This window comes from Labeo rohita, unplaced genomic scaffold, assembly GCF_022985175.1.
Source record: "Labeo rohita strain BAU-BD-2019 unplaced genomic scaffold, IGBB_LRoh.1.0 scaffold_236, whole genome shotgun sequence".
Classification (NCBI taxonomy): Eukaryota; Metazoa; Chordata; class Actinopteri; order Cypriniformes; family Cyprinidae; genus Labeo; species Labeo rohita.
Window position 1 is genome coordinate 54,436 of NW_026128616.1, and position 23,412 is coordinate 77,847.

General features: G+C 38.0%; 1 pseudogene; it reads right to left on the reverse strand.

The window, feature by feature from the left end:
• Window positions 1-7,118: 7,118 nt before the first annotated feature.
• LOC127159620 (interferon-induced very large GTPase 1-like) lies at window positions 7,119-22,690 on the reverse strand (annotated as a pseudogene).
• Window positions 22,691-23,412: the final 722 nt, after the last annotated feature.

Consider the following 23,412-nt stretch of genomic DNA (forward strand, 5'->3'; position numbering starts at 1 on the left):
TGCTTATGGAACAGGATTCGCCTACCAGGATGAGGTATAATAACACATTTTGTTTCTGTTTATGACTCTTTTCATCCATTTGTTTTTGTTCATATTTTCTGTTTTTAGCTCCTGTTTCCTTGGTTAATTTGGTTTCTGATGATGTCATTTGTTCCTATGGTTGCTCATTTTATCACCTATATTTTTAGTTGCTAAAATAGTCTGCACATTTATAGCCCTTAGTTTCAGTTGTTATTAGTCATTTCTTGTTGCTTTAAAGCATGGTTTTCTGTTCTTCAGCATTTTGCCTGTACTCCAGATAGTTTTGTTTTCATTTAATAAAGACAAAGGCAAACAGATCTTCTAATCTTCTTTCATTGTAGTGCACTTTGACACAAAGTTAAAGTAAAGCTAATCTGAAAAATTATATTTGGAACAAATGTTATGAGAAATTAAACTCAAAAAAATGTCAGTCGTCGTCAAGTGTCAGTCATTGTCAATTCATGATTTTTGCTGCTGTTCTGGATTTTTATTTATTCATTCTTTCACTGATTGTTTCTGATTGTATTAGTTCACATTTTATTGGTTCATGTAATGTAATAAAATGTGTTTTGGTTGAGTCTTGAGGTTGTTCAAAGTAGTTGGAGAAACTTAAATATATTTTTAAGTTGAGTACTCATGCCTTGGTAAACGTTTAATCACTTATCTACATGCATGCAAAGTTTTATGTTTGTGTCATCTATCAAGTGACCAAACCAGTGGAACATTTCTTTTGCAAAAAACCACACTGTTTTAACCAAAAAAAAAAAAAAATAAGTAAAATAAAAAAAAGAGCTGTGCAGAAGTTACAAGTTTTAATATGTAAGAACAAAATTATTCAAAACAATTAACATGCAAGCCCCCTTCCCCCGCCCCCTCCTATCTATTTACTATATTTATAAAGCTTTGATCATGTGATTTCCACTCCAGCTGTATGCCAAATTTCTGCAAGATGAAGTAACACAAAACTGCACAATACTGTAAGCATCACCTCTAACATGCGAAAAACCTCACTACGTTAATTAGTGGTTTATGTTAATTCTCACTGCTAGCATGAACATCTCAGCACACAAAAATATTACAATTTTCAAAAAGGATAGGGATAATAATTCTTGAATGAATAATATTTTATACAGTTTTTACTGGCTGTAGAACAGAGTAGGTGGTCTCGTCCTCACAAGGTCTGTTTCTACTTTGGCGCTTGATGAAATGAACTTCAGCATACTGAAAAGGACAATATTACAAATAAAAATAATGTACAGTCAGCCATTCATTATCAGAAAATAAGCCCTGACAAGATGATCAGGATCTGAATATGATGCGTCATAAAATTATCTTACTTGTGGATCATTTGTGTTTTGAGCTGCTGTGGTACTTTGAGGTTTTTCTGAAGTATCTTTAGATCTTCTAGTTGCATCAAGACAGCACTTCACCAAACCTGAAACAGCTCTGAATTAAACATCACTGTAACACTCTAACACTTTTTGACAGTTTATCTCCTTCAATCATACTGTAACTGAAAAAAGTAAATAAATAAATAAATAAATAAATAAAGTACACACCTATTACTGCAACGATCAAAAGCACATTCAGCAGAACAGATGTGATGATCAGAATTGTCCATAGTTTCTGGTTACTGTCGACTGAGTCTGTAAAACATTTCTAATGCCTTCAATCTTTATTTAATTTCAGGCTTTAACAGAACAATGAATAAGCATGAATGAGCATAACTTACCGCTGATGTAGATTTTGGTGCCATTGCTGAATTTTTGTGCTTCACTACATTTGGTACAATAATAAACTCCTAATTCTTCAGTGCTGATATTACTGATGAACAGACTACTGTTAGTTTTTACTGAGTATTTGTGTTCGAAATTGCTGTTTTTTTTATATTGAGTTCCAGATGTGCTATTGCAAATGTTTAAGATGTACACTGGAGGATCTGGTGATTTCTGTCTGTACCAGTAAATCTTTGTTATATTAAATTCACAGGTTATATTCACATCAGCTCCTAAAGTTACTGCTATGTTTGTTAGACCCTCTGTGGCTTGAGACCACATCAACAGATCTATGAGAGAAACAAAACAAGTATTAGATATTATAAATAATAAGATATAAAAATTAAATAAACCCCATTTACTGATTCAATGAAACATGATGTGATAAACTCACAGAAGTGAAGCTGTATGATCTTCATTGTCTGATCCAGATGAATCTTCTATACTGTGATCATTCAAACATCTCTTACTGTGAGCAGAAACACTATGACTCCTCAAACACACAGACAAAAGAGGAAGTCAGAGCTGGGCTTCTCTGATTGGACTAACTAATTTTGCTAAACTATTGTTGAAGGTAATTGGTAGATATGTGTGCTGTACACAGGGTTGAGGAGTAACAAAATACATGTAACTGAAAGTCAACGGAATGAAAACACAAAGACAATTTTACAATATGGAAAAAAAAAGGATGTAACATCACAGTGCAAATCTAATTTTGTTCACCTGTAACAAAACATCTTTTGGCTGCAAAGGAAACCTAACTTGAAAAAGCATTTTAAAATAAGCTGTTCTCAGTCTTTGACTTCCACTGTTCTCAAGACACACAGCCATTTTCTCATGCACTGCCTGTGATTTTTTTTTTCTGTTCTTGTTTTTCTGTATTTATAACAATAATGATATAGTTAAGCAATATCAGTCGAGGAAGAAATAATGATGTTTTCCTGAATATTATAATAATTGCAAATGTGATAATGATTTAATGCAATTCAAAAACAAAATATTTTTTAAAATATACAAAAAGTGGAAATAAGGCGGCATCCATTTAACTATTTTAAGAAATATGATACTATTAAGTGACTGACTTTAAAGAACCATATGAAGGAAACAACACAGCTTAATGCTCATTGGTTCAAACAACCGTGATGTTGTGTTCTCTTCAAAAATGTTTGCTTTGTGATGCAATATCATTTGATTATGTGTTTAAATTATGGCCTTGCAGGAAGTGGTGAAGTCACGCAGTCTGTGATGGACAGATCATTAACGTCTGGTGGTAATACAGTGCATCAGCAGGACAACCAAATACTCACGTATTATTCATCTACCTCAAATATGGCTTTTCATCTGAAAGATGTATGTAGTAGCAACTCAATCTAATGTTAAAAATGTGCACTATTGAAGTGTCTGTGTGGAGTGTGGAAGTCACTTGCTCTTAAAATAATTCAATATTAATTTTTGGCAATATGGATAAAAGTAATACATCTTTTGAATCTATAGACTCTACATTTATTTGTGTGCACTCAGAATAACAACAAAACGTTGTGCTTTTGTAAAATAATGAAAGCAAAACAGGATGCGCTTTCTGCCATTTTGGTTTTGGGGGTTTGAACTTGGAGCTCAAGCTGAGCCTTGGGTTAACAAATGTGGTCACTACTTTCGGAGGCGGATGCCAGCTTTTTGGGAATGCACTCTTGAAAGACAGTTCTGTCAGGCCATTAAACAGAAATACTTTGACGACAGACTTTGCTTTGGGCATTTTAGAATGACCAAGTTCATTTGATCATAGTGTTTCATGTTCATGTTCACAAACAAGAGATGTGCAGATGTTTCAATATGTACAAAAATGTTCAAAACAATTATTATGCCAGCCAACAAAATATTTTATTATGCTTATTACTATTATATATAAACACAAAAAGTCTTCATTTGAAATAATGTTCATGTTCACCAACAAAAAAATAAATGTTTCAATATGTATAAAAATATACCACATATATTACAGCATACAAATGGCTGTTAGATTACAGTTATGCCCTGGTGTTATTGACGAACATGGAAAAAAAATCAATTCAGCACACTGAAAGACAAAGATATTATATAAGACATAATGTACAGTCAGTTGGTCATTATTGCAAAAAAATAAAAAATAAAAAATAAATAAATAAATAAAAATTGTGCTATAGCTTGTACTATAGAAATCAATCAATCAATCAATCAATACATGAAAAAATAAAGATGCATATACAGTGATGCAAAAAAAAAAAAAATAAATAAAAAATAAATTAAAAAAGATCTGTGAAACCTGGCCATGGTGTTATTCCACTACCAACTATTGCGGGGCACTGTTTGTTCCTCAGTGTTAATTTTAAATACGAGCTGGTAGAAGTTTCTGAAACGGAAGGCTGCATCCTCCGGAGGTCACACTTGTAGGCTGCATACGTCATTACACTGTGTGCATAATTATTAGGCATGTTGATAATCTGGTCATATTTTTTTTCCAAACACATTTTACCAATTCCAAACGACAACAATCTTAATAACTACTATTAATTTTGTATTTAATCATTTGTAAGTGATATATAACTGTCCGTGAAGGCTGGAAGTGAAAAACTCCTTATATTCAGGTGTGCATAATTATTAGGCATGTTTTCTTTTACAGATAAAATGAGCCAAAAAAGATATTTAACCCAGACTGAAAAGTCCAAATTATTAAATGGCCATGAGAAGAATGCAATACTAATGCATTACAAGAATACCTGACACATTGAACTTCTGAAGACTCCAGGTAGGTTGCAGTTCTGGAAAATGGTGGTGCTGGAGACTAAACGGTTCCTGATGGTGTCACACCTAATTCTTCACCTTAATTCCTAATTCTTTTGCAGTTAACATGCATCTTTTCTTGTCCACCTGTTTTTTCTGACCATGCAGACTCAACAAGCATTTCTCTGTCCAATGGTCAAGCCTTAACTTTGCAAATTCTTGTAATGCATTAGTATTGCATTCTTCTCATGGGCATTTAACAATTTGGACTTTTCAGTCTGGGTTAAATATCTTTTTTGGCTCATTTTAGCTGTAAAAGAAAACATGCCTAATAATTATGCACACCTGAATATAAGGAGTTTTTCACTTCCAGCCTTCACGGACAGTTATATATCACTTACAAATGATTAAATACAAAATTGACAGTAGTTATTAAGACTGATGTGGTTTGGAATTGGTAAAATGTGTTTGGAAAAAAAATATGACCAGAATATCAACATGCCTAATAATTCTGCACACAGTGTAAGTAGAGCTTATTTTATAAAATTACAGTTATATTGATCATTATTTAATCATTATTCTTAGTGAAGTGTAAAGTGTTGTAATATGCTTATTGAATGTAATGCTCAGTTAACTGAAATAAAGCAGGCTTGATGACGTATGCAGCCTGCAAATGCGACCTCCAGAGGAGGAAGTAGAAAGAGTGTTAATATTTAGGTACCTAGGATTATGGTTTCAACGCAAAGACACAAGTCATGGAGAGCACTTGAGAAAAAAAAAAAAGGAAGAAGAAATGCTACTCGATTTAAGAATAAAACAAAATATCTCAGCCATATTGAAATGTATCAGATGTGGGTTGATGTAAGCTGATATTATTTTTTTAGCAGATAAAGATAATTAAGCCGCTCAATGTAATGAGGGGCGTTTTCTCTCTCTTTACATGTAAAGCACACCGGCGGATCAGTACCGGGGCAGAGTGAGCATGCGGGCTCGTTGCCGGTGTGTAATCACTCAAACATGGTTTCTCAACTCCGTGGCGGTCAAAGAAAATGATCAAACACCAAGCAAAAGATCTCCTGTCAGTTTAGTTTTCATTCTCATTGACGTTTATTTTGCTCATTATTTCCTGTTGTCTTTTAGTTTCCTGCTCTCTTTAGTTTCCATGGCAATTCATTTGATCATCACACCTGTTCATCTTTTAGTTTGTTTTCTGTGTATACTTGCGTTCATTTGTTTCCTCAGTTCATTGTGATTTGTTGTGTATTGTACACACTGTGTTTGGATCATTGTGTTTATTTAATCATTAAATGCCTTTTTGTTGGAAACTTTGGACCTGTCTTCATCTTTGGACTTATATTCTTGTGATAAATAATTAAATAAATAAACATTGAGTTGTTAAAAAACACCTCAGACAATTGAAATCACAGAGATTTATTTGGAATAGATGAAACATGATAAATGCATCATTACTTTATAATTATAACCCAAATATTCTAGGCTTAAACATAAGATGGTGATTCATAAAATGATTACCATCACAAAGAACTTTTAGTATAGATGTACTGTAAGTTTCTGAAAATAGCTTGCAGAAATATACATCAAATTAACACGAATATCTGTCAAACATTATAGCATACTGCTTTATGTTAGGGAATCATTACTAACTGCTAAAATGTAATTAATAATGAACAAGAAATGTCAAGAGATGAAATAATCTTAAGTATCACACTTAAACAGTATTATTAGAAAGCGGAGTGAATAATATAGGATAGTACAGTATATTACTACAATAATATAGAATATATAGTTGGTAATAAAGAATAAATGTGGACTCATTCAATCCCCTCTCATATATACATTTTAGATTTATTGATTTTCTTTTAAGATGTAGCTACATAGTATTCATGTATTTATATCACAATCATGTAATCACTTGCTAATAGACAATTAATATTCATTAACAGAGAAAATACAGGAAAAAGTCACGAAAAGGTTACAGTCTAGCACCCACGATCTAAGACCCACTTTTATATCAAAGAAGATTTCCAGAGCTGGAGATTCTTAAAGAGCGGGAAGGCTTGAAAATGAATGCTCATGTGTCATCTTCGCTTGTTTGTTCATTTGCATTATTATTATTATTTTTTTAAAAAAAATTTCACTTCAGCTATGGGCATTTCCATGCTTTATAAGCCTTGTCCACTGCCTGTTTTAAACGTCTGCTCCCAAAGTGTGTCCAAAAAGTGAGATAATTAACATACTCCTAAAATAATGTTTTTTTTTTTTTTTTGGTCCCTTTTTTAATGGTCGCTATATATGTCATTGTCTGTGTTGTGTGTGTACAATCCTTTTGAGTAGCAGCATGTTTGTTTTGGTGATTTCAAGTAGTGACAGCATTTTCCAGAAATCTTTTACTGCACCTTTTACTGAACTATTTCTCCAAAGAAACTTTGATGGAGGTTACTGATGAGTAGGTTTAAATTTACAGAAATGTCATTGCCTTTGACTGAAGATGTGTCTTTGATCACATTTGCAAACAGCTGGCTTTTTTTTTTTTTTTTTTTTTTTTTAAGAATTTAAGGTGCGTGAACGAGGTGATAAAAACATAAACATCCTTTTAAAGATTGTAATTCTATTTCTACTCAAAGTGTGCTGTTCTTCTAAACTCTCAATTGCATCTTCTTTTCTGTATTTTTTCCAGTGTCCTGGGATTGTACCTTTCCCCTGGAATGATTTCTCATAGTACATTTCCAGATCTTTCTGAAATCTGCACACAAACCACTTCCAGTACAGCAGCTCAGAGAAGTCAGGTGTGATCCTCCACTCTGCATAAACTCCTCCTGCTCTTCTGTATTCTTTATATGGAATCCACTTATCTGATGATTTAAACGAGTTTTTACTGGCCACTACCGTTGAGCAAAAATCTGCACACAAACTATGTGTGTCATCATAATAGTATCCATTGAGGCCAGTCACCCGATGGAAAGGAACGCTGTGATCTCCAGGATGGTTTTCTACACTGTTAGTGCAGGTGGCTCCACAGAACGGACATTGAACCCAGCAGCACCGGGAGAGCTCGGTACTCAGAATCTCATCTGGTCTGTCATTGAGGTTCAGTTTTTGAACAAATGTCTCTGCAGTGATCTCTCTGTCTACATCAAACAGATTAAGTTCTTTTTTTATAACTTGTGCTAGAAGTTTGAAATCATCCACACCATCACGACTCACTCCACTGAGGTCTTTTACAGAGAATATCAGCACATCTGAGAGCTGCTCTGTGAAACATTTCAACCATTCACAAACATCCCCGCTGTTCACTTGAACATGTTCGGTAGATTCATGTGCTGCTTCCATGATCTTTTTTTGCAGGAATTCAGTGTTTTCCTTAATCTTAGGAAGAACACTGTCACTAAAATTATCGGTGATGTACTGACTGACAACAACATTGATGAAGATCTTGAAGAAGTATCTGGGATTACGAATGTATTTCATGTATAAAGAAAACATCTCATATTCAGCCAGAAAGTTCAGGATGTGTATCTCCAGTTCTGATCTTCTTTCTCTGAGCTGTGGACAGTTTTCTCTAATATTACCTGTCAATGTTCGGGCAGTATTTTTGTAGACACTTTGTTCAACAGGCTCTTTAAGTTTCTGACAGATGATTTCGCCAAAAATGGCGGTTGATGTTGCTCCACTAAGGTGTTTCTGGAAAATACTATAGTACTCTTCTCTCTTCTTTTCAACATATAGTACAGGATCATTGGCTTCTCTGAAAAGTCTGTGCTGGTCAGTAAATGTCTGGTTTGCTATCTTACAGATGGAATAAACTAAATCCATGCAGAATTCATTCTTGAACACATATTTCACTGGTTTGTCCTGATGTTCTTTTACTCTATTCATAATGTAATCTATGAGTTCTTGAATGTAGCTTTTGTTGTAGCCTACTGCTGCAATGTTATGCAACATGATCATTTTTTCTGTTTGATGAGCAATGTCATTGACTAAGGCTCTTATTTGGGTTTCATCTTCTTTAGACAGAGCGTAACCAAGCTTATCTTCAGCTGAATTGATGGCATGTTTAACATGTCCTTTAATTCCACTAGATTTCTTGAACAGTACATAATCTGAATAACTTGTCAGAGAGAAAATATCCCTGCTCTTCGTTGAGGTGTCTACAGCAACACTTTCATGGTTGTTACTGAGGAATTGTTTCATGTCTCCAAATACATCAATGTCTCTGATTGAAGTTTGCTTTGTTTGTGTTGATCTTCACCATACTTTGTTCCCAAAATAAATCAAACTCTTTCTTAAGTGTTTCATCATCCTTTGCTTTGTCTTTTAGTTTCAAGGCAAGTTCTTTGCTCTTTTCAAAGAGAGTGTTTATGTGACGTGTCTTCTGAGCATCAATCTCTTTCTTCATTTCCCGCTGTCGATGAATCTCATTTAATTTCTTTGTTGTATCTTCCACAATGTTTTCCTGAAGCTTTTTGATTTTGATGTCACATGATGCTTTCCACTGTATCAGTACAGCTGCATATGTGTCTTTTTCAAAGAATTCTGTCATTGATTTTTTCACTTCTTCACTTGTCTTCTTCAGTTCTTTTTGAAGATCAGTTTCCTCAACTTTATCAGTCACTTCATTTTCAATTTTGATGTGTAGTTTGTTCTCAATTTCCAGCATGGCACTGCAGAGACTCCAGGACCACTTGCTGTATTCTGTCTCCAGTTTCCTGTATGCTGAAATCTCCAGTGAATTTTTGAAGCTGAACACAAATTGTTCATTCATTAAAGCCTTCCAGAGATCTCTGATACGATCTTTTAAGTCGATCAGCATCATTCCATCTGATTTAGAAACATGAGAAAGAATAGATTTCTTTAGGTCTTGAACATTTTCAGAGTAGTCTGGGTTTGGTGGTGCCATTGGTGGACTTCCCTCCCACAGCTGTGCAAAATATTTCACATCCTTTTGAATATCAAAAGTAATGACATTGTAGCATCTGGACCAATCAGACATACAGTTATTTGTTACATTTAACAAATAATCTTTAAAACCAACAACCCAGCTATATGCTGGAGTTTTGAAGACAAGTTGCCACGGTGACTTTAAGAGGTTTTATTGCTTCAAGGAATGCATCTGCCCATGCAGCCTATAGACTCTTTCCTATTCATTCCCAGACAAACCTTTCTTTGACCTTCCTATCACACATAGCCCAGGTCATTCAGTATTACATTGTATTTTAATTTTGTCTGTTGTATTTTTATTTGTCTTTCTACTGTTTTATGCATGCATGATAGATGACTAGTTGTATAAAGCACCTATGTCATGTTTGGTCTCTTTTAATTCGTATGTTGATGATCTAAAAGATGGTGTAAATTAGATGTTGATACCTATGCAACATATTAGTGTTTTAAGAAACCTAGTTTTGCATCAACACCCAGTCGAATTACATATGCAAAATACCATGCTCACGGACAAAGAGTCATAAACTTTCTCTCCGATTACCATTGGTTCATGGACCTCCTGGAGGCGCAGCCTCCAGAGAGCTTAAAGGCAAACGGTTGACCGCCTCCCTAGTTCTTCCCTTTCTTCCCTCTCTTCATGTCTGCAATCATCTAGTGATCTGCCCGTGAGGAACCCACGGGAGCCTGAGCCGGCACAGGGCGTGCCTGGCAGGCCCGACAGGCCCAACACTGGCTGAAGACACTTCCACTCAACTCCTGAATTCATTTTCATGACTGTGGTTCTGAACCTAAGAAGATGAGCTCTTGCATCCCTCTCAGCTCTTGGTTCTTCTTCACTTTTCACATTGAAACTCCCAGTCACCATCGAGTCAGAACATCTTTGGAGTTCATCACTCTTCGGACCCAGAAGAACGTGATCACGATTCCCACTGCTCCAACCATCAAGACCTTCACCAGAGACTGCATTTGGACACTTGTTCAACGACCAAGGCAATGCAAGTTCGTACATTTAACTAAACAATACAGAGGTTTAGTATAAGCTGTAGACAGCACTGATGGTTTCAGCAGGTGGTTAACTGACTTTTCCATAGCTTCATGTTCCTTCTCTCTCTCTAACTGCTTCTCACTGACCCTTCCCCATGTAAATGATTTCATGTTTGTTTGTTTAGATTAGTTATGTGTTAGTCCTTCCATTTACATGAGTTTTGATTCTGATTCTGCCTTGCAAATTAATGTCCCTTTACGATTCCGATTCGAGCTACTCTCTAATGCAATGGTACTTTAAGAAAGTTATTTTCTGTGGCCAAGAAAATATCATTTCTTAGAGTTGATATAAAGATTATCTGAATGTTCGCAAAACAGATTAGTTGATGGAAAATTGATTCTGCTACAGTTACTACTGGCAGCTATAATTAATTGTAATTATTTATATATATTTCAAAAGCTAAAATCGACATCATTGAAACATTCTGCATCATAGACTTCTTCTTTAGCAGCAAGTTTTGTCATTTCATCAAGTGACTCCTGCAGCCGTCTCCTTCCCTCCATGTTTTTCTCTCCTGCTGTGATGTCTGAAACGTTCTGATGCACAAACATGCAGCAGGGATTCAGTCTGACCTTTTTCATCCTCATGAAGGCCTGAACAACGATCTGAAGAATGTCTTGCATCTCAGCTGGGTTTTCTCCAAAGATGTTGATCAGTGTCATATTACCAAGACCAACAACAAATGTTGCCAATTCATTGTCATGATGTCTTGTTGATCTTCCAGATAGTTCTAGTGCATGAATCCCCTCAGTATCAACAACCAGAATATAGTCAAACTTCAGCTGTTCTTTCATCTCATCTGAAACTCTGACCAGCTGCATGAAAGCTCCTCTGGTGCATCTGCCAGCACTGACGGCAAACTGGAGTCCAAACATGGCGTTCAGCATAGTGGATTTCCCTGAGCTCTGAATCCCTAAAACTGACAGCACAAATACTCTCGGGTCTCCCAGTTTCTTGATGAGTTCATGTAGAACAGCAGTGACCCAGACCACAGGAACATGAGCAGCATCTCCATCCATCAGCTCCAGTGGAAATCCAGAGATCATCATCTCTGCTGCAAGACTTGGAAGAGAAGAAAAATCACATGGCAGGCCTTCCTTGTTTTTATTCACTGATTTACATGATTCATAGATCTGACCGATCTCCCTCAGGATGTGCTCCAAGCCAAAGGTTGCAGCTTGAAGTTCTTTTGATATCCTTTCAAGTTTTGCTCGTTCATTTCTCAAATTTATTCCCAAATGCTGCTCCAATCTGTCATTGTTCTCTTTCAAATTTAAGACTGTTGTCCATGTATTTTTATATTTGTGCTGTAGAGTAGAAAGGTCAGCAGAGGTATATTCATCCAGGAGGATTCTGAGCAATTTAAGAAAATGGATTTTCTTATTTGCATGCTTTGAATTCATTTCTTCAATAAAGAACTTCATAAACTCACTGATATTACATTTATACTGCTCATGACGGATTTTCTTCATTTCACAGTGTTTTCTACATATTTCTGTTTCTGTTTCATTTCGAAATCGATGTAGTTCTTTGTTCTTTTCACACCAGTGATGCCACAGTTTCCCCTGACAGGGCAGAAATGATTCTTTGATTTCAGTCAGCTTTTTCTTTTCCAGTAAACTCATCATCTTCTGGGCTACTTCTTTTCCTGTTCTGCAGTCATTATCATGTTCCTCATCTACTCTGATACCTGAGTATTTGGACACATCTTCAAGTCTGAAATTGGAGCTTGATTCTGAGAGACAATCATTTATAGCTCTTCTGAGTTCTTTACAAACATCTGACTGGTTTCTGTCTTTCATACCAATTTTGTATTTTCCTTTCTTTGTCTTAGTTGCAGTTGACTCATCCTCTGTAAAAAGGCAAATTAGTGGCTTTTTGTCCTTGTACAGGTTTTGGATTTTCATTGCATCCTTGTCATTTCTGTCAAGTCGTGGTAGAATAACAACATTAACTGAGGCCATTTCAGTGAGGATCTGCAGCTGTTTCTCATGGTCTCCTGCATCCCCGTGAAGGTTACAGAATGCAATACACTGAGTGAATTTATCTGTGTCTTTTCCAGAGGGACAGTACCAGGCGATCTCCACCACTCCATCCATCAGTAGTCTGGCTTTGTTGCTGCCTGGGCAGTTCCTGTGGAAGAACGTGTTGTGTCTCTCATTGATCAGATTGTTCATCAGCTGAGATTTGGATAAAGACATTGAGCCAAACCTGAAGAAAAACACCATAGGTGTTTCTGCCTTCCAGACTGGCTGGATTTGATTGATTTCATTGTTGGCATCGTTCATCTTCCAGCTCTTGTTGATTTGTCTGAATGTCCAGAGAGGAAACTCAATCTCTTGTGTGAATGGATCAGGAACAAGCAGAGGCAGAGCATACTGACACTGAGACAGTTTAGTCACCATCAGCTGCTTTAGGATACTATCAGCAGAACGAAACACGGCCATCTGAACATCCATTTGGTGAACAGTGTCAGATTCACTTGTCACTTTGTTAGGTGAAGACATATCATTAAAAACATCACTCTCATCTTCAGAGGTGTCATTGTCATTTTGTTGTGTGAAATCCTGTTCATTTTTAAGCATAATGTATCTTGCTCTGTAGTTCATCATCAGTAGTTTTTGTAGGAAAGTTTGAATCAGGTCCTCCTCAGCACAAGACTCTTGAGACTCTAATGAATGTGTGGTTAGTTGAAGAACATCTGCAGCTCTCAGTTTTTCTTCAAGATGAAGTCTTTTGATTAGATCATTAATTTTTTGACTGTTGTCTTGTTGTTGGCATTTATCTGGTCTTTTCCCCTGTTGAAAAAAACACATATACTTAATTTGATCTTTGACTGTAAGAGAACAATACTGTCATTCTATTCTGACCTTTTACAGTTTGTTAGAATGATAGTCAGCCTAACCTAATTTCATGTGTTAATACTGAAGAAGAAACGTTTGTGTATCACACAGACTAGGCCTACTGAGTCATAGTCAAAAGTTGTTGATTATCAAAAAAGTGTCAATATAGCAACAAGTTCTATGTTTCACAAGATGCATCTTATACCCCCTTTCACCTAAATTGCTTTAAGATCATATGCTCATGTGATATTTGCTCACAAAGCAAATAAATATGTAAATATAACTTTAAAATAACAAAAATAATAATAATAATAATAATAATAATAATAATTCAATATATTTGAAGTTTGGAACATACAATTTTAAGTTTGGTCAATTTTAAGGTTATCAGATAACTTGCCTGTTTACTTTCCTTATGGCTATTTTTTTTGTTTATATTAACAGATGATAATGTGAGTTCATAACACTTGACTCGTTAGGTGGCTAATTGTACTGGCTAAGCACCTTCATTCAGACCCTGGGCATTCACCTGTTGCATGTTGCCTCATTATCACTGCAAAGTGACAGAGAAAACACATGGCTTATCCACCTTATTCTTCCCATAAGAGTGGGTGAGGCCATTTGTAAATTTAATGTGTCAGGCTTCCGGTTTCATTTGCTTCCAGCTGTTTTTAGCTGTACAAAACAGCTAATTTTGCTGCTTGATATTGCAAACTGGTTTGTCTTACCATATTATTTAAATGCATTATCTTAATTATGAACAGATTGGACAAGTGATTTCTACGTTAATAACACAAGCCTTGAGTCAAGGGTTCATCTGTCACACCCCTTTATTCTCGAAACAAGCTTTGATGGCTTGGTTCAAATGTCACATCATTACTTGTTTGCTCTGTCGGTTTGTGATTTGAACACAGTTGTGGTTTGGATTGTTTACCCCATGTTTTTGATCTCTTGCCTGTTTTACTGATTGCCATTATGGATTATTCACAACAATCCTGTGGCCACGGAGCTTGGCCCACCATGGTCACCTGCATGTCCATTTATAGTAGTTGCTAATCCTGTGCTTTCAGCATCTTCCTGTCCTGTGATTCCCACACCAGAGCCAGTTAACACCATGGCTACCACATCAGAACCTGTTCACCACATGGAAAGCACCCCAGAATCTCGTTCTGTCATGGGCACCACTCCTGAGCCTTGTTCTATCATGGGCGCCATTCCTGAGCTGTCATGGAGGCTGCATCAGTGTTTCCAGTCGTCATGAACATGGCATCTAAAGCTGTCAAGGTGATTCCTGGACCCACCACTGATGTCATTGCGAGAAGCTGGCATCTGAACAGATGGGGAGCAGTGGTCTCAGCACACTCAAGCCCCGTTGCCACAGCACCCTCCAGCCCAGTGGTCTTCAGACAGTCAGCGGCACTGCCTGTGATTGCAGTTGCCATCTTGTGTGTTTGGGCCGCACAATGTTCTCCAACCCATGAAAGTCTTTCAGAACCCACTCCAGCCCACAAGTCCACTCCAGAACCCTTTCCAGCCCATGAGTCTGCTCCAAAGCCTACTTCAGTCAATGGGTTCACTCCAGAGCCCACTCTTGCCCCAGAGTTTCCTGTCTGCTCTGGCACGACCACAGAGGTCATTCTTGAACTACCTGTCTACCTTGACACAACCACAGAGATTGTTTATGAACTTCCTATCTGGCCAGAAATGACTCAGAGGCCAACCTGGAACACCCTGCTGTTTTGCCTGATCAGCCGTAGTGGTCTCCAGTTCCATGAGGTGTGCCCTGTTTTTTTTTGGATCTACTGTGGTTGTCATCTGCTCTGCCCGCTCCACCTTGGTGGTCATCAGCTATGTCTTAGTGGTCTCCAGTCACATCAACCTAGGTGTGATGTTATCTACTCCCCCGTGGGGATCTTTGGTTCTTCATGCACTGCTGTGGTGGTCCTCTGCTCTGCCGTGGGAATCTTCGGTCCTGTCTGCTCTGCTGTGAGGATCTTCAGTTCCACCCTGGCTTGCTCTGCTGTGCCAGCTCCACTCTGGCTTTCTGCTTCGCCAGCCCCACCCTGGCATCCAGTGCAACTCTGGTTACCAGCTGCTCCAGCTCCACCCTGGCTCCCTGTTCCACCTCTGTTTCCAGACCCTCCCCCATCTCCTGCCCCTCTGTCCCTCCCCCTGATCCGCTTCCCTCCCAGACTTTTTTTTTGCCTAGGAGTGTCTGGATGGTGGGAGGTTATGTCATGACCACCAGCTGGAGGGTCCTGGTCATCCACCAGAGGGCACTCCTTTTCTACTACATTGCCATCCAATCCTGGACTGAATTTCAAATAACCCATTGATTGGACTCATCATGCCTGTTTGTTTTCACCTGCTTGTTACCTCATTACCTCTGTATATATAAACCAATATAAGTGTTAATACTGCACGTCTAAGCATTCTGTCTTTCTTTTTTTTTTTTTTTTTTTTTTTTTAGACCTGTTTTTTTTTTTTTTTTTTTTTGAGCATTGTAAGCATGTTTACCATGGAAACTACAAAAAGGTCACAATGTTAAGAAATGCACTCACCTTGTGTTCTTCTCCAGGCTCTGTTGCTGTCATTATTGTGGGTTCATTATCTTTTGGGAAGCAGAAAAGAAACATGCTATTTAAAACAATGTCTTTCTTCTATTCTAACATTTAATGATATCAGCTCAGGTTCCATGCAACTTGTGGAGAAGATGGTATTCATCTCTTTTCCTTCTTCTTCTTCTTCACCCCCCTTTTTCTTGCTGCATCCAAAATTGCATACTGTCTGAGTAGATACTTCCTTTGAATAGGTAGTATTTACATACATACAGATCCTCTAGAGACCTCAAGTGATATAATAATAATAATAAAATTTATAATAAATTATTCAAAGCAAGAGTGTACAACAGACATATGCCATGTCTAATACCTGACTAGACTGCTTACCAGCTAATCTACCAAAGAAAACAATTATTGAGCTGGTGTATCAGATGAAGGTCTAAATTAACAGAATATTTGATTCTTATAATTGTGGGGTTACTGAATGGCAAACAAATCTGTGAAACACTGGAGAACCTAATATGTATTCTTACCACTTTGACATGTTCTGTTTTGCACATCTTCTCTCTCTCTTAATGCAGTGTTGTACATCTCACTAGTGTAGTGCTGCTGCTTATTATCAATAAACAGATGCTCAATCCTGTTCATCAGGTCTCTCATCTCTGACTGGCTTTTCATGTTCATGTTGCAGGTGTGATATCTTCCACCACATTTCTCAATCAGCCGCTCCAGAGCAGAGTTTTGCTTCAGATCATCTATTATAGAGTCAGACTCTTCCTCACTCTCATAGGTGAAGAGAATCATCACAAACTGAAGAACTCTGTCACCAAATACTCTCTGAAGCCACTCAAGACCCATCTTATCAGCATCTGTTAACTGGCCCAGTCGCACAACAAAGATGAAGGTGATGATTTCATTTTGATTCACTAGTTGGTCAGCGAGAGGATCCAGGTCAAGTGCAGTCTCGTGTAAGCCAATCATATTAATCACTGAGATGTGATGTCCTGATATCTTCATCTGCAAAGGAACAGTCCTGGATATTTCTGCATTTTCAATATTTGGCTGTATTTCTCCAAGAAGAATATTGTCGTGTTGAAACTGGACTGACGTGGAGTTTCCAAATAACACAATGGCCAGACTGTGATCTAGAATAAACACAGAATAACAGTTCTCAGATTTACCAATACACTGCAACATAAAAACAATTCTCATTCAGCAATGAAAAAAAAAATATTTTTGTTACCCATGCTGCTGATTGATGAATCAAAGTCACACGGTTCAGGTTCTCCACCTATGCTTGCACACCCATCATGTTTGGAGTTGCTTCCTTCTTCTACAGGTTGTTATCCTAAAAGTACATTTCATTTACATTCAGTTTGGTTTGTTTTAGGAGAGTATTTGTTTTTAAAACTGGGGTCTGTGTTTATTTCAGCTTTAGAGGCTTTATCTTGCATATGACTTAATATGAAATGATTTATTTAATTGCAAACAATATTTAAAGCAACAAAAATGCAACACACTCAAGGCCACCAGGCTTGTGTAGTTATCAGGAATTGTAAAATGTCACCGCTATGTAAAATTATCATATATTAGTAACTGTCAGTTATATTTGTGGACACTATCTGCTTCCTTTTGGTTCCTGTGTTTTCTCTCAGTTAAGTTCCTTTTTCCTAAATATGCCCTAATGGCTCTTTGCTGGGATGCTCACTGGCTAATTCATCAGTTCCCTTTGTTTACCCTGTGTACATTAGCATCTGTAGCATTAGCATTTGTCCTCATTTGTGTACTGATGCTTGTTCTCCTGTGAGCTCACCATAAACGTTTGTTCTTAGTATTCTGCTTCATCATGTGCTTTGTTTTACACAACCATTCTGTAAAAGTAGGATGAACCAATACCCTAAGCATGGACCAGCTGTACAGCTGTTTTGCCTGGAGCAGGGACAGCAATCCCTTGAGGCCCACACAAGTGGATTTTTCAATCTGGCATTCCTCATCACCTTTCCATATTGTACACTGTGCACCTTCTTACTCCCTAGCCAGAGCATCGAGACAATGGCATGCCATCCCATTGTGGGTCCTTGGGGGAATTTCGCAGAGTTTGTTGATTTCAGCCTGCCATCACCCCTCTGCACATAACGTTTGCCAGAGCCCAGCACAGATGGAGAGCTCAAGCCCACCACGACACAAAAGCCAGTGCTAGAACCTGCGACTGAGACGTTATCACCCAGGAGCCTTGGCCCCATCTTACGCCTGACCAGATGTACAAGTCGGCTGTCCCTGAGGGAATACTTGTGGAATATGAGGGGATAGAGGGAAGCCCTGCTCACACTCCTGCTGCTGAGGGTGAGCTGCACTGGCTTCTGATTTAATATTTAAATATTTGGTAGAAGAAAATTTCCTGTTTCTTCTGAACTGGCTGGTTCCATCAAGCCCTGAATCCCAAGCTTTTGTTGATGTTAGGGGGGGCAAACTATAAATGAAAAGATGGTAAAGTTTGACTGTTGACTGGTTCTTCGTTCAGTAACATAAAATAACTAAAAATGTGTTTTTAAAATTGAATATTATAAGTGAATGCTTCAACAGATTCAGCAGTTTGGTTCATTAAAATGTACTGCCTGTTTCTTTGACCAACATGACTTGATCTAGGTCTTAGGAACAGGTTTTGGCCTGGATCTGAGACTTCAGTGGTCTTGTATAGGTTTGGAGGGGTCTAGTCTTCATCTAGGTCTTTGATAGTCTCAGCCTCAGATGTCACGCCCACGGTCCACTGGCTGAACGTCTGATGCATACGGCACATTTAGCTGGAAACACTTCAGGAGTTGCGAAGTCGTCGTCAGATTGGTTGAATTATAGACGTGTGTGTCACATTCTTTAAAGTTCTGCCTGGAAACAAAAATGCTGGGGCGCCAAACCCCCTCACTAAAAGAAAAAAATCCATTGTGTTACAACTGTGATGACGACCGCTTATCAGGATCAACTAAATGCTGGATTTTCAAAAGTATGTGAAAATTTTAAAGTTTGTGGTATAGACTGTTTAAAATATGTCAGTTTTACAAACTGGTCTTATATTGTGACGACATTTCCATGCCCCTAAACATGATGCAGCACAAAATGAAACGTGATTGGTTTTCTTTACCTGTCTGTGAACAATACCAATTAAACAGCTTTTATCTCAATAAATAAATAAATAAATAAAACAACCTGACAGTCTTGGTGCTTACTTATGAGCTATTCTATGCTGTTTTGAAGTATGAATAATGTAAGTAGAGTGTTTACACTGAAAATTAAAAAAAAAAAAATCAAAAAAAAAAAAAAAAAACTCAAACGCTAAATTAACTGAAAATACAAAATGTGTCTGATGTTAAAGGACAAAATAACCTTATCAGATTCATACATGACGTGGTTGAGTACACAAATATATAGTGTACTGTAAGTGCATATTTTATAGTGTGTCATTTGGGATGCAGCTTCTGAGACTACTGAAGTGATACGAAAGGTGAATCATCACAATGTTGATGAAGGTAAAATATGAACATTCCTAGAATACCTCAGAGCCAATCAGATTAAAGATTCAACAAAAACTGCTGTATATTAAAAGCCAAGCCAAGGAGACTGAGGCCCATCTTCGCCCCAGAGCCTGAGTCCAAAAAATAGTGTGACCAGGAGTGTGAGCCAGCCATGTCTTCAGTGGAAGTCAGAGGGTCCTTCTCAATATCCCTCTTCGTCTCCTCGCTCCGCTGTCCTCCATCCTATGAACCGGAAACCAACTGAGCTCAGCCATCTTGTATGACATCTCAATTCTCTAATTACATCACGAGGAAACGTGGATCAAGGAGTGAGGATGCTTCCTAAGGAGTCATGAGCAAGGATACTGGGGTGCTTCTCATTTTGTATTTGTGCATCCTCGTTTCCTTTCCTTGCTTCCTCTCCTCACGTCTTAGCTCCACCCCTTCAGGATGCGAGGGAAGGACTCAAGGAAAAGACTCAAGGACGAAGGAATCAAAGCAGATGAATATTGGAATATTCTTGACCACTCAAGCATCACTTCAAAGAGTCATCAGCTGCACTAAAGGGATCTGCCCATATGTTGCTAAAGTTTGTTATTTAAGGCATTCATAATAAATATGAATAAAGCAAGATGTCCTGTTTAAATATATGACATTATTTCAATTGCAAGGATAAAATATAAATGTAAATTATTACATCAGATGTGAAGGGGAAGGATAATTTATACATCACGTTTAGTCAATAAAACACTTCCGCAAAGGATACACTTGTGTATCCTCACTCATGACGCCTCAGGAAGCCTCCTCACTCCTCGATCCTTCTTGCGGTGATTGGTTTCCGGGTCATAGAACGGAGGAGCGAGGAGATGAAGAGGGATATTGAGAGGCTGAGCTGCAGCTGTCTTCTGTAGATCTACTCTCTCTTTTTGACCCTCTCTACTACCCTAAATATTGTCTTTCATATTTGTTGTCTCTGTCCATCAGGGAGTCTTCTGAATTTTTGTTGGTTCCATCCAGCCCTAAATCTCTTTGTTTCCACTGGTTCTATCCAGCCCTGAATCTTCTGTTCCTCTGCTGGATCCATCCAGCCCTGACCTTCCTGAATCTCTCAAGCTAACCTCCTATCCTCCCAATCCCACCTCCACCTTCTAGTCCTGTTAAATACTCAGTCCATTTTCCCATGTCACCTGTCAGCCCATCAGCTCACTCTCAGCCAGGCCACCTATAAGGCCAATTCACCTCAGACCCTCCAGTCTTCAGCTCCACCTCGGTGTCTCTACCTCCAACCACTATATCTCAGATTTCACCTCAGCCATCCATCTCCAACTCCACTGCATCCTGTCATCCCCTCAGCTCACTCTCACCATCCTAGCTCCCTCGTCTCCACTGTGGCCCATCACCCAAACAGCTCCACTGGGCTTCCTCATCCCTCCTGCTCCGCCCTTGGTCAGCCATCAACCATATGTTGCCTCAAGATTCTACTCCTCCGACTTTGTGTTGTCCCTTCATCCCTCTGGCTCTGTCAGGCTCCTCCACCTTTGTCCTGATGCTTCAACTTCATCTAGGTTGCCTGAGCCATCTGCTCCGCCTTGGCCCTCTGGACCTTCAGTGTCCACCCGGGCTCTGTGTCTCTTTGGCTTTGCCTGGGTCTTCACTGCTAGTTCCAACGTAGATGACGTAGTCATCCCCCCTGGCTCATCCTCCCAGGACACCACCATGGCTCCTCCCTCTTGTGACTCCATCTTGAGCCTCCTTCCCAGCTGGGTGCTGGACCTCCACTTTCTGGCTCCTACTATTCCCACCTCTTGATTTTGTTTTTTTGGTTTTTTAATTTGAACGTGTTTTTAGGTCAAAGTGGGATAAAATGATGGGGTAGGTCGCATATATTCCAGTTTCATTTATCAAAGGTGTATGCTATGCAGAAATGTTAATTGTCAAAAAAACTGATGCATGTATAAATTCTTCTTCCCCCTTCACATCTGTCATTATAATTTTAACTTTTGTTTAATTTCACCAGAAAATTATATAGAAATTTAGATTAAATATATTTAGGTCAAGAATGTTCCTTGAAATTTAACTCCATCCATCATCATATACACCTGAAGAATTTAACCAAAGTCTTCAGGTTGACTTGAAAATTGCAGGCAGGTGTGTGTTTGTTCAGGGATGGAGCTTAACTCTGCATGGCAGCAGCTTGTCAGGTCCAGACTTGCCCATTCCTGATCTAGATGTGGATCCAGTCCAAAAGAATTTGAAGTTTGGATAAATCTCTTGGATAAGTCTCTCTGATCTCCAGTAAATTGTGTAACATACAAAATATCACCTGCATAATATTTCAACAATAGCAAAACTGTGAAGTGTTTTATAAATAAATAAATACATATATTTTGTTAAAAATCTCTAAGAAATATTTTCATGTTAACCTTTTGTAGGATATCAGAGCAAATCAGAAAATTTATGATTCGATCAGAGCAGTCTTGAAACAACACAAATAGCCGAATTCCACAACAAGGACCAACAACATGGATGATCATGAATCAGATACCCTGGGGCGCCACAAGTCTGAAGCAAGTCTAACTAACTAGCAGATTTAAACAGCTTGCATACAACACATCATGACCATCACAAGTAAACCAATAAGAAAATCATGAGTTAAGATCTCCCTGGGTTGGTTTCCCCCACCCAGGAAAGAGACCAGAGACAGAGATCTTTTGAACTGTTGTTTTGCTCACAGAACACATCTCTTATATATGTAAATGCACCAGAATGATGCTAAAAGGACTTATGAACAAATATCATTCCATTGCTTAACTGCATATCATATATGCAACTCACACATTTGAATATCATGTTTTAATCTTTCACTATTTCTTAACTATAACTATTAAATAGTTTATAGGTTGATATTTGTGTTGGTATGTATGTTTGAATATTCCTTCTTGAAACACTTCTGTCAATCAATTCTTCAGATTTTTGTTATAGAAACCATAGTCTAAATTATACTCTGCAAGAGCATGAAAATTCTGACCATGTGATCATGTGGTAAAATTCCTTATAAAAATCATAAACGATTCCTACACTTTTTAGAGCAGTCTATCTGGAGTTTGTAAAATTGATATATCAATTTTATAAATTAAATGCTATGCCATGTAATCTTAATCTTTTACATTTTATAAAGAAATAAAGACAAACCTGAGTGTGGAACTCTCGGTGTGCATATCACCTGTCCATCTCCTAGGATTCAGAAACAGCAAAAGAATGTCCCCTGATGATAAACAGCATCTCTAACATGAAGCCACATGATGTACGGTAGGTGTGTTCAACTTTTACTTGCCATATCAATTGTCGAGATTTGCTCTTTGCAGTCTGGGGAGGAGTTGAAAATGGAGCAGCCAAATCAAACCTTCACTTGCTTCTGTTTGCTTTTTTTTAACCACAGTAAAGTGGACTGGTGCAATACTAGTACATTTTTTATTTATTTTTTTTTATCTTGGAGGTGAAGATGCTGGATGTGGAGGTCCTGGGCTGGTGTGGTTACACGTGGTCTGCGGTTGTGTGGCTGGTCGGATATACTGCCAAATTCTTTGAAACGCCTTTGGAAATGGCTTATGGTAGAGAAATGAACATTCAATTCACGGCCAACAGCTCTGGTGGTCATTCCTGCAGTCAGCATGCCAATTGCACGCTCCCTCAAAACTTGCGACATCTGTGACATTGTGCTGTGTGATAAAACTGCACATTTTAGAGTGGCCTTATATTGTGGCCAGCCTAAGGCACACCTGTGCAATAATCATGCTGTTAAATCAGCATCTTGATATGCCACACCTGTGAGGTGGATGGATTATCTCAGCAAAGGAGAAGTGCTCACTAACACAGATTTAGACAGATTTATGAACAATATTTGAGAGAAATAGGCCTTTCGTGTACATAGAAAAAATCTTCAAG